General features: G+C 43.2%; 2 long non-coding RNA genes across 2 annotated transcripts in view; both read right to left on the reverse strand.

Moving 5' to 3' along the window:
* The window catches only part of LOC309331033, a 31,264-nt gene extending 22,122 nt beyond the window's left edge, over positions 1–9,142 (reverse strand). Inside the window, exon 1 of the long non-coding RNA XR_014151688.1 lies at positions 9,080–9,142. This is a non-coding gene — a long non-coding RNA (uncharacterized lncRNA). The remainder of the gene's footprint in view (positions 1–9,079) is intronic.
* LOC309331052 overlaps positions 1–13,835 on the reverse strand; it is a 218,359-nt gene that overhangs the window by 153,266 nt on the left and 51,258 nt on the right. The gene's annotated exons all lie outside the window — the stretch shown is intronic.

A 13,835-nucleotide genomic window follows, 5' to 3' on the forward strand; every position in this document is an offset into this window, starting at 1 on the left:
AACAGAATCCTTTCTTAGACCAAACTCTTATTAAAAAGAAAGGTAGCTTACTATGGAAAAGAAGCAGATAAAGTAACTTAAATATATCCAACTCTACAATTCTATGCTTCTATGCTAACTAAATACAAAAATGCTTATGTGATGCCTTCCTAGCCTAGATATGGGAATATCAAACAGAGGCCAAAACTTACATACACCTTCTGAGAGTCTTTGTTTCAGGCCATTTTGAAATGGCAACAGGCACATGTTCCCTGGGCTCCGAAGAAGCACCAGCCCAGTATGTTTGACACAGAAACTAGGAAGCCAAAAGAGAGATGGGGAACTATCCTGACTCTTTTTAAACCTCAGAATATTCAGGATGGAGAAGAGGGCATTACCCATTCCCTGTGACACAGACCAACCAATCTCTCAAAGGCGGGGCTTGTAAAAAGCCAATCAGGAATGCCTATACTAATATGGTTTCCTAATCTCCATACTAAAGAAGGTATCAGGAAGAAGGCCAAATTATCATCTCTGGGTCAGCCTGGCCAGGAATTACTCATACCCCATGGCTGGGTAATTTCACCCTGGGAACACATTAATAAAAAATAATAATGGGAAACACCCAGAAAGTTTCAGTGTGTGTTTCTCCAGAAGATCACAAATTTGCAGAGAGGAAGACTAGAACCAATATTCCACTGGCACTAAAGTGTTGTCATTGGGAGAGTCAGGGACTGGTAAAAATGGATGCCTGGCCATTAGGTCAATACAAGTCAAGATCATCACAGAGCTTACTTCATGTCATGATGTCATGGCTTTCTGTGTCTTCTGCATCTACTCCATTCCCATCTTAGACTGCCAACCATGTGAGGGAGGCTTGGGTCAAAATACACAGGCTGTCCTGATATTGCAGTATGGGGTCTTATCTATTAGATCAGGGGTAGGCAAACTAAGGCCCATGGGCCAGATGCAGCCCAATCGCCTTCTCAATCCGGCCCATGGACGGTCCGGGAATCAGCGTGTTTTTACATGAGTAGAATGTGTCCTTTTATTTAAAATGCATCTCTGGGTTATTTGTGGTGCATAGGAATTCGTTCATTGCCCCCCCCCAAAAATATATATATATCCTGCCCCCCCCCCACAAGGTGTGATGGACAGGCCCCCTGCTGAAAAAGTTTGCTGACCAGGGTGTGTTATAGAAAAGAAGGGGAGAGGGGAACTAGACACATAGTTGCTGTTCTCTGTGCTCGCTTGCCATGACTACTTTGGCCCTGTTTAAAATGTCCACAATAATAATTTTAAGAATTAGAATTTCATGCTCAGGAGCTATTCCTATACTGACACGGCAGAGTTACAGAACAGTGTGACCGGATTTGGCTTACAACCTAACCTAGTATGATTGTGCCAGCCCATTGCTTTTAATAGCCAGACTGATTTCCCCCTACCTGCTGCTTGAGCAGTGTAGTAATGCTCCACTTCTTGCACTGCAGATAACTGTAGATACTATGTAAATAATTTCCTACAATAATTACAAATATTAGCGTGCAGCCAAGGGACCATGGCTATGCTTCTTATTGTCCTTGAGATGCCCTTCTATGCATCACTGGTCATTACACAACTGCTGATAAATCCTATGGTGCTTGGTTATTGGGTGGAGGGTATATGTTATGTTCAATAACAGCATCCAAATATATGTGTGGTCCATACTGGATCAACCAGTAAAGCACAAATCCTTTTGTTTGCCCTAAAGTTATTCTCCGTGGTGAACGAAATAAATTACCTAAGGTGGAAAGTCTTAAAACAAGATCCCAGCCAAAACTGGTGCTTGATCCAAGAGGAAGGGTGAATAAACCCCCTAGCAGGAAGCCAGGAGGTTTATCAAGGTCTTTTCTGTTTCTGGAAAAGCTGGTTTTCATTAAAGAAGGAACTAGCACCAGCTCTCCCTTCCCTCGCCCCAGTAACTCACAACACACCATCCCCATCTCCTTCATTGCCAGTTTGCGCTAATAAGAAGCAGAATCGTGCCTAAGAAGGGGAGGGGAAGCCTCGTATTGTACAAAGATGGCCCCTCTGCACAGGCAAGCATCACAGGCACATTAGCCAGGACTTAAACCCGTGCCTACAGATTTCTGTTGCTTGCCTGAAAACAGGACAGGTCTTGTGATAGTTTTTGTGCTCTTCTTGAAAGAAAGTCTCCCAGTGACTGCAAGTGGAATCCGATGACAGCCAGTCATGAAGTAGCCACTTTAAAACATACCATATGGAGGCTCTGATTGCATAGAGAGGTGATCGTCTGTCGTTTCTAGCCGTGATGTGAAGGGGGAAGGGATGGGGTGGGATAATGTTTGCTTTTACCAGTGGCTACAGATGACCACCACCCACTACGAGGAAAGTAAGTCATTAAATGACCAGTGATGATCCATAAAGTGTGCAATGCATGCATGGCAGGGACAGGAAGAGGATAGCAAAGCAGCTCAAAATCCCCCCCCCCCTAAAAAAAGGTGTAGCTATATTAGGTAGTAGTAGAGAAGCAACTTGGCAGGCTTAAGTTTCTGCTTCTGAACATACTGAGCAGCCTGCACGTCATGGAAGTCAGAAAGCAAATCTATGAGGCAGGGAAAGCAAGGATGAGTTAGCACATGCACATCCGGATTGTATTAAGAAGTGATGGCATTTGTAAAAAAAAGAGCCATCACATATCATCTGCTTCCATATCACCTGACATTGCCTCCAAGTGCAAATGATGAGATATTAAGTGATGTCCACAACAGTGGCAGAGCTTCAGGCTCCGGCACCGAGGGGTGGAGAGCAGGCAGGGGTGGGGCTAGCATGTGTCCTGGGAGTGTGGCACGCCACCTGCGGGGCTGTGGCACCCAGCGTGGGCGGGGGGTGCAGCCACAATGGCACCCCACTGGGATTGTGCTGCCAGGGGTGGTGCGCTCCCCCCGTACTCCTCTTCCTTTGCCAGTGGTCCACAAACATGCACATCAATCCTAAGACAATGGAGATGCAGAGACAGGCAATATGCAATGATATTTGCATCAGGTTCTCTCCTTCTGCAGAAGTCCTTTTGGGCTTCAGAGGCCCATTTTGAAGAAATAAAGCCCAGATTCTCCCCCCTCCCCAATCCTGCTTCTCTCTCACACATACACTCCAGGTGGTATTCAGCTATAGTTGATATGCGTGTGGAATGAGGTCTGCTCATGCGATAGGACTTCATCATCCCCTGCATTCCCTAAATCTGCTCTGGAGGGTTGGGGGAAGCCTCAGAATAGGCTTAGGTGGTGTGGGGTGTGGGAGGAGGAGAGGTGGAAGTCCTGTTACACGAGCGGACCTTATCCCCTCCCCCCGTGCTACACTGAATTCCACCCTCAATCGCCTTTCTGAACACACATGGACACAGGCAAACAGCATGGTACTTATATAAGTGTCATTCAGGAGGGCATGCCTTATTTCTACGCTTCCTGCAGGTTGAGTTGTATCTGGATTTAGTTGTGTTTTCAATCGGCCTACTGTGAAACTAGTTGGACTTGAGTTAGGCATGTTTTTATGACCAAGACTGTTCCCAACTCACTATATGATCCATTTCCACATTCAAAGATGTATGTTCAGTGGATTCCTATAAAGAGATCCCATAATTCTCTTCTCTCCATGGTGCTTTGCCTCTAGGAAGTGGAATGGGCCATATTCTGGATACATTTACATGTTTCTCTCTTTCTCTCTCTACGGGTCCATAAATATTTTCTCTCATTACTTTAACATTTCTTTCAGTGTGAATAAAGACAACCGTTTGCCAAACGGTATCTTATTGCAGTTCATATGCAACCACACTGGACTCCTTAACTTCTGCCTATATCACAAGGGAGTTCGCCATCACAAATGGCAGCCCATTGCCATGCAGTATTATCCTGCTAGTGATGGGTACCCAGATGGGCCTGCTTATGTCATGCTATTAGCACTTCATGCAAACAAATGGTGCATATTGCAGATGCATTTAAATGTGTCAAGGCATGTGTGAAACATTTACATGGGTAAGCATTTTGGCATTGCCCTGTGTCATGCATAAATCAGGCCTTGGGAAGAACAGAACAAGAAGTCTGTTAAATGAAAGTAATCATGCATTGGTGCCTGGCCTCTCTGTTGTATTCTTCCTCCGATAACTTTGCAGGCCTTGGCATATGTTAATAGTCCGATGCTAACTGTTATTTGTAGTATGACTATTTATAGACGTGGAACTGCTTGCCATGGGGTTTGGAATGAGAGCATCAGGGATAATTTAGAATGTCTGGCTGGTGGTGCATTAAACTGCAGGGAGTACAATGTCCAGTTCAGGGTTACTGGTTTTGCCTCTTTTGAAACAGTATGCTGCCTGACACATGTAAGGAAAGCTCAGAATCTCCCATCTCCTGAACACGGAGATAAAGAGAAAATCTAAAAGCCATGTCAGAGAAGCAAGGTGGAAGACCATTCAGGGTCAAGACCTTGATTTTAGCTTCCTACTATGGGAATAAGATCCTGTGTGATCTGAGTCATACAGTTCTCCATGTTGTCCGGGTTGGAGTGACAAGTTTTCCCTCCCTTGCAGGGTGATTTGGGGTAAACATGTTGAGGATTGCAAAACACTCACATACTACGATGCTTAAACTAACAGAGTGAGGAGCTCTCAAAGTAACAAACATGGATCAGCTTTAATAGGCTGCACCTGGAACATCTCTCTCAACCTACTATAGACGTTTTGTAGAAGCAGAGGCATCAAGGCTTGGGCAGAGGATTCGGAAGCCAGCTATTGGTTCTTCCCATTTGTTTGCCATTCCTCCTTCCTTGGCAGTAAGATCCATTGATAGGCTGCCTTCTGTCTGTGAGCTGTTCACTCTGCCATCTTGCAAAGGTCTGCTTGCAACTCAGTGTCAGCATTCAGCCACGTTATCTTTGCTCATTGGCGGGGTGACCAAATGCTTTAAAGTGGGAGACGAAGCAATGACAAACTGCCAGGAGAAGTCACTTGCAGTTCAGTTTTTCAGGATAAAGTAATCATTTGTTCTAACGTTTGTGAGCCATTCTAGATTCATAAACATTTTCTCTTGCTACCAGGAGGTTATCCAAGTGCAAGCAGCCCCAGTTATATGACTCCACAGAGACCACCAGCAGGGCCTATTCAGATGGCCTGTTTGCTAATATATTTACAATTCTGTTTTTCATTAGCCCAAAAATGTATTTGATGCTGTCCCATTTTTAGAAAAAATTATAGTCCAAAGTGCAAAACATGTTTTAAAGTGTCATTATCCATCAGAGTGACCTCCGAACGGTACATGACGACTTTCTCTTTGCAGCTTATTTTGCAGTTCAGTATTGCCGTCATCCCTATGTGAGATGTCAAATGACAAGGTCCATAAACCTGTTTTATTGTAAACACCAGCATCCTGTCTCAGTCATTTTGAAGGTTTGTTTAAAAAAAGAAAAGAAAAAAGAGCCAGGGCCCATCTAACTCACCAATGCAACTATTGCACCCTGGTGCTCTGCAAATGTTTTTGACTACAACTCCCATCAGCTGGCTGGGACTGATGGGAATTGTAGTCCAAAGCACCCAGAGGGCACCAGCTCGGAGGAGACTGCACTAATGTTATGGTGTTTCTGAAGCAAGCAGACCCACTTCCAAGCATGCCAGAGGCAAATGGGGAAATACAACTTTATTATTATTATTATTATTAAAACCTTTTGCTGTCTCTTTTCAGCACTACTACAAAATCCTGCTTGAAAGGCAAGCCTGAAAGTTCAAATTGCCATGTTTTAAACAAAACACAGTGTTTTATTGTACTACACTTCTGAAATTGGATCTGAACGCAGGAATTTTTAGACCTCTGGAGGTTTAAGGTATAGAAATGCTGGCTCCTTTACTAACCAGACCTAAGGGTTTTTGTACTCTCTCTCCCTTGTATGACAGAGAAAGCAGAGGCAGTCCACAATGAAATTTCAGTTTAAATGATCTGTTTTATTTGTGCGCTCTCTCTCTCTCTCTCGCTCTCTCTGTGTGTGTGTGTGTGTGTGTGTGTGCAGATTCTCTTTTTTGTCCCTTCAGAATTTGAAAGTGAAATTAGAAACCCTTGTTTCCCAAAAGTTGCCTCAGTTACTTTGCAGAATGTGTCAACATGAGTAATGATAGCAAAGGATCTGCCAGGAGGACCATAGGAAAAGCACACACAAAGCTGCAGCCCTCCAACAGCTATACATAAGGTATGCCTTTGCTTGAAAAGTTCTACCACAGGGATGGGTTGCAGATATAAAAACAACCCTATGCAGAAATTAATAGGAAAACACTGTCCTGGGGTTGGTGTGCTTTTGCTATTTGTTTGTTTGGATAGGCCTAACAAACAAATTCATTGGCCAAATCATCCACATATAATTTTGGATATCTCCACAATATCCTCCCTTTCTGACCCTTCCCCTCCAAACTTAGAAGTCCCAAATGTTCTAACCTTCTTTTAAAGGGGAGAAGCTCAAGTGCCCATGTGTCTTCAGGCAAAGAAAGAAAAAGGATCAACCTTTTTACTGCTGCATAAAAATATAATGGTAATAATACCAAGGAAATTAAATTTCATCAAACTGTGTTACAGTGACATTATGAGTTTGTCTTCAAACCACAACAAGCATGGTAATGCAGTCATTCCCATTGCTTTCCTGTCCTTAACTTGCCCTGTGTTGCTTGAGGTAAGGTAAGGACAGAGTTACAGCAATGTACCACTTTAATTTCTTGAGGCTTCCTACTCTCAACTATCCTTTTATCAACACTTCTCAGGCTAGTGAACAAGACATGTCGCTTTCTTGACAAATGTCAAAGGACATCCCTTTAGTAAAATATTGATAACTGAGGAGTGTATTCGCATGTTGAGCACTGCCTTCAGTTGACTGCTATCCCTGTTGGAATGTCTTTTCCCTTGTTACTGCCAGAGAACAGGCATGTGTGTACACACAAACTTCATTTGTGAAATAGCAATTATGAGCTTGCCTTGAAGCAGGAAACCCTACATGTGTAGTGCAGTCCTAAATGTATGTCATTAGGAAGGAAGCGCTACTGAATTCAACAGGGTTCGCTCCCATAGCATAAGATTGCTGGGCCAGTGTTGTATCCATTCCATGCACCTGCATGTGGAATTTGGTATTTGGAGAATAGAAACTGGCCCCTTGGGTCTTCCAACTTCAGGACTTATCCCCAATTTAAAGCAAACATTTGTAGGACCTTGTGGCTGTGAAGAGATACTTGAGAAAATGCTGCATCGTTTGTAGATAGGGTTGCATCCTCCTACACAAAGTCAAGCGGGCATAAGCCCATGAGGATAAAGGGCTCAGGGGACGGAAGGTGGGCTTGGGTGTTCATTGACCAACATGGGACAGATTTTTATCTTGATGATGATTATTTATTAAGTTTATGTACACTTCATCCAAAGATCTTAGGGTGGTTCACAAGATAACAACTATTGAAATTATTTATTGATCTTGTTGGTCATTTGTCACACACACACACACACACACACACACACACGTGTCTCTCAAGTGACTAGGAGTTTTAAAACCCTGAACATGATCCTTCCATTCACTCCCCACATCATTTGTGGAAAGGGTGATCAATAGTTTCTACTTGTGATGTCATGGCTACTCTTCAACTTCAAAAGAAGACAGGAATACGGATGAGGCAATGCTCAGGAAACCATCACCTCCCATTCCAGGACCCTCTGGGCTAGGGTATGTGGCCTTTCTGCACTCCTTGGAATCAGAAGTTGCATTTCCAAAACAGTCCCCACCAGACCCACGTTGTAGGAGTGAAATGCTTTTTACAAACAGAGGCAGTTCTTCATAAGGAGTGAAGCTAACAGCAAGCGCAGACCAGTCAGCCTTCAGTAGGCCTCATCACTCTGCTGAATCAATAGCTCTGCTTTTGGGAGAATTCTCCAGCCAGCACCTTCTTCAGTGTGCTATCCAAGGTCCTGATACCCACCGCCTTGCTCTCTCTGATGCGATTCTGCTCCACCTGAAGTGCTGTTGCTACATTCTGCTTCTTCTGAGCTTTGAGCCTAGATAGGGCAAACTTCATCTAGCAGACAAACTCTGATTGCACCTTACTGAGGTAGCAGCAGAATCCCTCTTTAGCCAGTATATGCAGTATGAAACACCATCCCTCAAATCACAGCACATGATACACCGTATCAACCTAAAGGCAGTGGCTTTCACACACAAACAAAGTATCGTGCTTACAATCTGGTGTGACGCAAATAACACTTCATTCGCAAAATATTCCAACCAAGCCATATGTTTTAAATGTGAATGAAATGTTAAAGTTATCTTACCAAGTTTGTGATTTGTCATGTCTGGGAACAGTTTCAGATGATACCATAAAGAAGTGTAAAAGACTCTTCTGCCTCTGGCAGGAATATAGGTCACAGATACAGTCTGTGCAAGCAGGATTTATGATTCAGATTCTAGCTTCTCTTTTTCTCTTCCTACTCTTTCCCTATCTACCAAGGAAGCAAAGATACGCAGAATGGATCCTTGCTATTGATGAGTAGCAACGAACCCTGAGAGTGGAAAGTGGTGGTTTTAAACACTGGCAGAAGTTTGAGTAAAGTAGGGAGGGAAGAATACAGAGAAAGGGAAAGTCATTTTAAACAACTGGAGAGGTTGGAATAAAACAAAGATGATGGGACACTGAGAGGAGGGAAGTGATGTTGGTGGTGTTGTTTTAAAAAAACAAACCAGAAACCCAGCAGAGGGTTGAGTAGAGCAAGCATAGGGTAACACTGAGGGAGGAAAGTGGCAGTTTTAAACAATGTTTGAGGTACAGTAAGTAAGTAAGTAATTTTAGCTTCTTTGTTGTTCCCATTTCTGCTATTTCTCCTTCTTAAAATGGCTTTATTTTCTTTAAAAGCATGCTCTCAGTGTCCCTCCACTCATCACTTTACTCAAGCTTCTGCTGTTGTTTGAAACACTCCCCTTTTCCCTTTCAGTGTCACTCCCTTCTCGTTGTACTCAACCCTCTCTCTCTTCCAGACCTCAGCTGCCTCATGTGACAGAGATAAGGGATGCAGAGGCCTCAAATATTCCACAGTACCTTCACACAACGTATTCCACTGCTTGTATCATGTGCTGTCGTCAACAGGAAGGTCCAGATTCTATGTAGTAAATTAGAACAGATAATTTATTAACAAGCAAACATATGTACAACATCCAGTGTTGTAGCTGCTCAATTAATACGTAGCATGCAGCTACATAGCAAGTTTCTGCTTATTTAATTACAGGCACAGCTGGAAAAGGGATCTTCATTGGACTGCAGTGTGCTTATCACATTGCTCTCCAGCACAATCAGAACGAACCCTCCTCAAGCAGCTAGGAGGCTTAGTGAACAAATTCCCATTGGTGCCAGTACTGCCTGGTAGCCTGCAGTGCTCTACTGACAATGATCATATGATACTTCAGATCTTTCCTTTGTGTTCTGCAAGCTTGGAAAGCTCTTGTGAACATCCCCCCCCCCACAAAACTGCTGGCCTTTTTCATTCCAGAGACTCATGCCTGTGGCTTATTGGTGCATAAAACTGTGTATTGTGTGCATAGTCCTCTTCTCCACCACCTCTCCAATCCCACAGCTCCTGAAGAGCTGAATTGAGTCATGGATGATTTAACTACTGGAAAACAAACCAGGCACATCCCAAGAGAGCCATGCTGAAAGCACACGTATGATGTTAGAGAAGCGTTTGGGTGGGTGTGAAAGGACTCAAAGACTCCTGGATGCTACAGTGTGGATTTTTAAAAAAATAAAAAAGACACAAGAGTGGTGTTTCCCGAATGCTGTGCTGTAACATCCTGGCACCTAACCTGGCAGACACTCACAACACACTGGAGTGTCGCAGCAAACAATGTCTTTTCCCCTTGAGTCCAGAACATCTCATGAGACAAGGTTGAGAAGAGGACAGGAGTGAGTTCATGAGACGGGACTCATGAGTCCATTATTCCCCCCCCCCCAGGCCAAGGCTGATCTTTTTAGTGTGCTGCCTGGTCTTGTCATTGATCCAACACACCTCCAGTGTGTACCAAGAAGATCATGGCTCACTACCTCTTGGCTCAAGCCAAGGGTTTTCTGGGAAGCTGGTGAGCTGCAAACACAGAAGTCTGAGGATGCATTCACAGGACTGGCTGCCACTCCAGAGAAACTCAATGTATGTTGAGATCATGTCCACTGAACAGGCATAGAGGAGTCCCACACCCACTGGCTTCTGCCCCTCTCTTATACACAATGTTTGGGAGTCTATCCTATCCCCTGCCCCTCTCCTAGCAGTTAAGGGCCTAGTCACACTATTCTTTTGACGGGGCAAAGCAACATTAGCCCTCTGCACATCTTGCAGTCATGTACAGAGCATGCATAGAGCAAGGATAGAAACTTCCCTCCTTTTGTCAGTTCAGCATCTGGTAAAATAGCATATATGGATATAAAAGGCATCTGCACAAGCTCTTCACAGATTGAGAACCCTGCAAAAACAGGGCTCCCCATCACATCTCCACAGCTTGTGTGTACAGTTTCTAGGTGTAAAGATGCTTTCATGAGATATGTGCTCAATCTGAATAAGGAAGGGAGAGCAGAGTGAAATCTCCTCTCTCCCTCCCCCATCCCATTCAATAGGTGTACAGTGTACACAACTGTAGTATGTAAACAGGGTTAATGTTGCTTCACCATATATACAGAAGTATAAACAGGTTATACTCCAAACTACCAAAAGAAGAACAGGGGACAGATTAGACTCCAAGATGTTAAGCAGTATGGGTGGCTGGCTAAGATTTTGGATGGACATGTTACAAAAATATGGAACCTGTGATATGTAGTTTGCTTTATGACAGAATATATACCCACTGGACCACCAAAACCCACCCATCCAACATTTGACTACACTTCTGCCTGCAGTAGCAAGCACGGTTTTAGTTTTGCCCCATATCTGGCTGGAGAAGAGGCTGAATGAAAGTGCCGGGGGGGGGGGGAATAGAATGGGAGTTGCAATCATCATCCCTGCTCACTGCTTCTGGGCTTTTAAAGGGGACTGGCAAGCTCTCTTGTTTAATACCAGTTACCATATCAGCAAGTGATGGAAGGTTGTAGCTGGTGCTGATGTCACAGTCAGTTATTATCCTGGAATATTCAGGGGTTGTGGGGAGAAACTGCATATTGTCAAAGCCCGATAATGACAGCAAATATAATTAAACAATAACAATTTCAAAAAACATCAACAATCAGAGCTTCCAGACTGCAGTCAACCCTCAGATTGATGCTTGCTAAATGGAAAATAGGGTGTCATTTGTACTAAAACATGTCAGTGGTTTTGTACAGATTTGAGCTTCCTTAGATTGTATTCAACCGTAGGTAAATTATACATTATTTTGGAGGCTTTTGATCTATGTAATAAGCCTTTGTGTACAAAATAAAGGGAAGCCAGGAGACAAATAAATCAGCATCAGACCCCATTCTCTTACATCTCTGATCTGGTATGTGTGAGTTTTCCCAATGGAATCACTGTCAAGTATTTAATTGTTGGAAGGACTTCCTGTCCCTGTTTGTTTTACAACTGATCTGCTATCATTGGAGTATAACAAAAACTCCTTCTGCATTTAGGTAGGACATCGCTGAGCAAAAAAGGCTGGAGACTGAATTTAGGACCCTGTCTCACCTTGCAGCTGATTTTTTTTCTTGCCTAAATCTTTCCCATAGAATGACTGGACAAAGGAGCAGTCCCACCATGTGTGTTAATATGTTCCTAATTGCTCACACTTTCCCTAGAAAAAAAATTGGCCTATTTCCCCTCTGATTGTATGGTACCTGACCGGTATAAGATAGCAGTAGCTAATTTATTTATTTTTATCATGTTATTCCATTCCATTAGGAATTACAAAAAAACCCAAAACCCTTCCATGTTTCTTGTAAGTCCATGTGTCTTCCATTCTTTCATCAACTGGGGTTCCTTTTCTATTTTCAAAAAAGCCTGTTCGGATGGTCCTGAGCAATATGCCTTTGAGGGCCAACTGGGAGAAACTTACGACATCTTTGGACCATGTTAAGGGATGTGCAATTTGCTGTAACATGTAATCTTGAGATAAGAAATGACGCAGTTAGAGGCACTATAGTAAAACAGCAGCATATGGGGTTGATTTTCTTCCATAAGTTTCCATATGAATAAAGAGAATATGGCTCCCTTCCAGGAGATCAATCATTCTATAGGTCTTAACTGTTCAATTTCTAGGGTGCATATGATTCACGAACCGGAGGGATGGAAATCTAATGAGGTCAGTGGTGATGTTCCAGGCCTGATCCTCTTTTTCTAGTCATCCTAAGTTGTATATGTAGTTTTAAAATATTTATGGAAGTCCATTTCACAACACCAGATATAGTCATTTTTCTTTATTCCTCCCTTTGCTTCCTCTATATCATATTCACAGAGCACCTAAGGAATAAAACTGGATGCATCAAGCAGCACAGGCTCTATTGACAAAAAGAAAGCTGCATGGCTGTCACTGAAGAGTGACTCCTGGGGGGCTTGCTTTAGATTGCTCTGGGGCTCGAGCCAGCCTGCCTAGAGAGAGCTGTTCTTTTCTTTCAGCCTTTTTCCAATGCATGTTTCTGTTTGTAAGTTTAAAAGTCCCCAGGATTTGCTGCCTTTGAAGCACAGTCAAGCTGGCAGATGGAATCAGTCAGTACCTTCCACTCCAAAATCCTGGGAAGATGAAGCAAGATGAATGGTGGAAGAAGGGCTTGGGTTGTATGCGTTTCATGGTGGAGAGATTGTCAGGAAAAACCTCTCTTTGCCCCACTTATTCCAAAGGGGTACTGCCTAGGTATCAAGAAGAGGAAATATATGACTAGGATTTCCATGGAAGGAAAGGAGCCAGGGAATTAATTGGTTTGTAGAATCAGGCACACAGATACCCGGCCATATAGTAATCCAAAATCAAAGTCAAGAATGAAGGTGACAGCAAAGGTGGTTGGACTAAGATGAGCCTTTGAGACCCTTCCGTCTCTTCAATGATTCTACAAAATTTGCAAAGGTAGTGATAGTGAGGGAGCATGATGGTGTCCTTTCCCCTTCCATAAGCTGAACCACAGCAAGCCTGTTGCATAATCACTTAGGCTACAGACCCGCTTATATTTCCAGAGTGGTAGAGTAACAGATTTTCCACTGCATGCTTAGGGGTAGAAGTGGTGGTTGTGAATTGTGTTAGCACTAATATTCAGAAGCAATGGGGAGTAGTTGCTCCAGAGCAAGTAATCTTTGCTACATGTAACAGCCTTCAAAACATAAACATCAAAGGTTAATCAGTGTATAGACACTTCTATGTTACATGCTCAATGTGGCTGAACATTATGTCTGTTTACATGAAACTTAATAAAATATACAGGAAAATGAAATACAAATGCACAGTAACTGTTGGCATTAGGAAAAACTACACATTCCATGCTGGTGCACAACTCTGATGTGAGGAATACACATATGCAACAAATATTCCTGATGTGGACCTGAACTTTCCAGAACAAATGAATTCCCTAGTTCCACATCAGCAGGACTTAAGCTAGATCTCTTCAATGAGATCTTCCAGCTTCAATGCCATTTTTCAGAATTTAGGACTACCTGCTGCAAAGAGTCATACCAGATCTACAAAGCACCATGCTTACTTGCAGATGACACCAAACTAGGAGGGGCAGCTAATGCCACAGAAGACAGAACTGGGATTCAATATGGCCTTAACAGATTGGAGAACTGGGCCCAAAGGAACAAAATTAATTCCAGTAGGGACAAATGTCAGGTTCTACACTTAGGCAGGAACAACCAGCT

Source organism: Podarcis erhardii (assembly GCF_964252035.2).
Source record: "Podarcis erhardii genome assembly, chromosome: 1".
Classification (NCBI taxonomy): domain Eukaryota; kingdom Metazoa; phylum Chordata; class Lepidosauria; order Squamata; family Lacertidae; genus Podarcis; species Podarcis erhardii.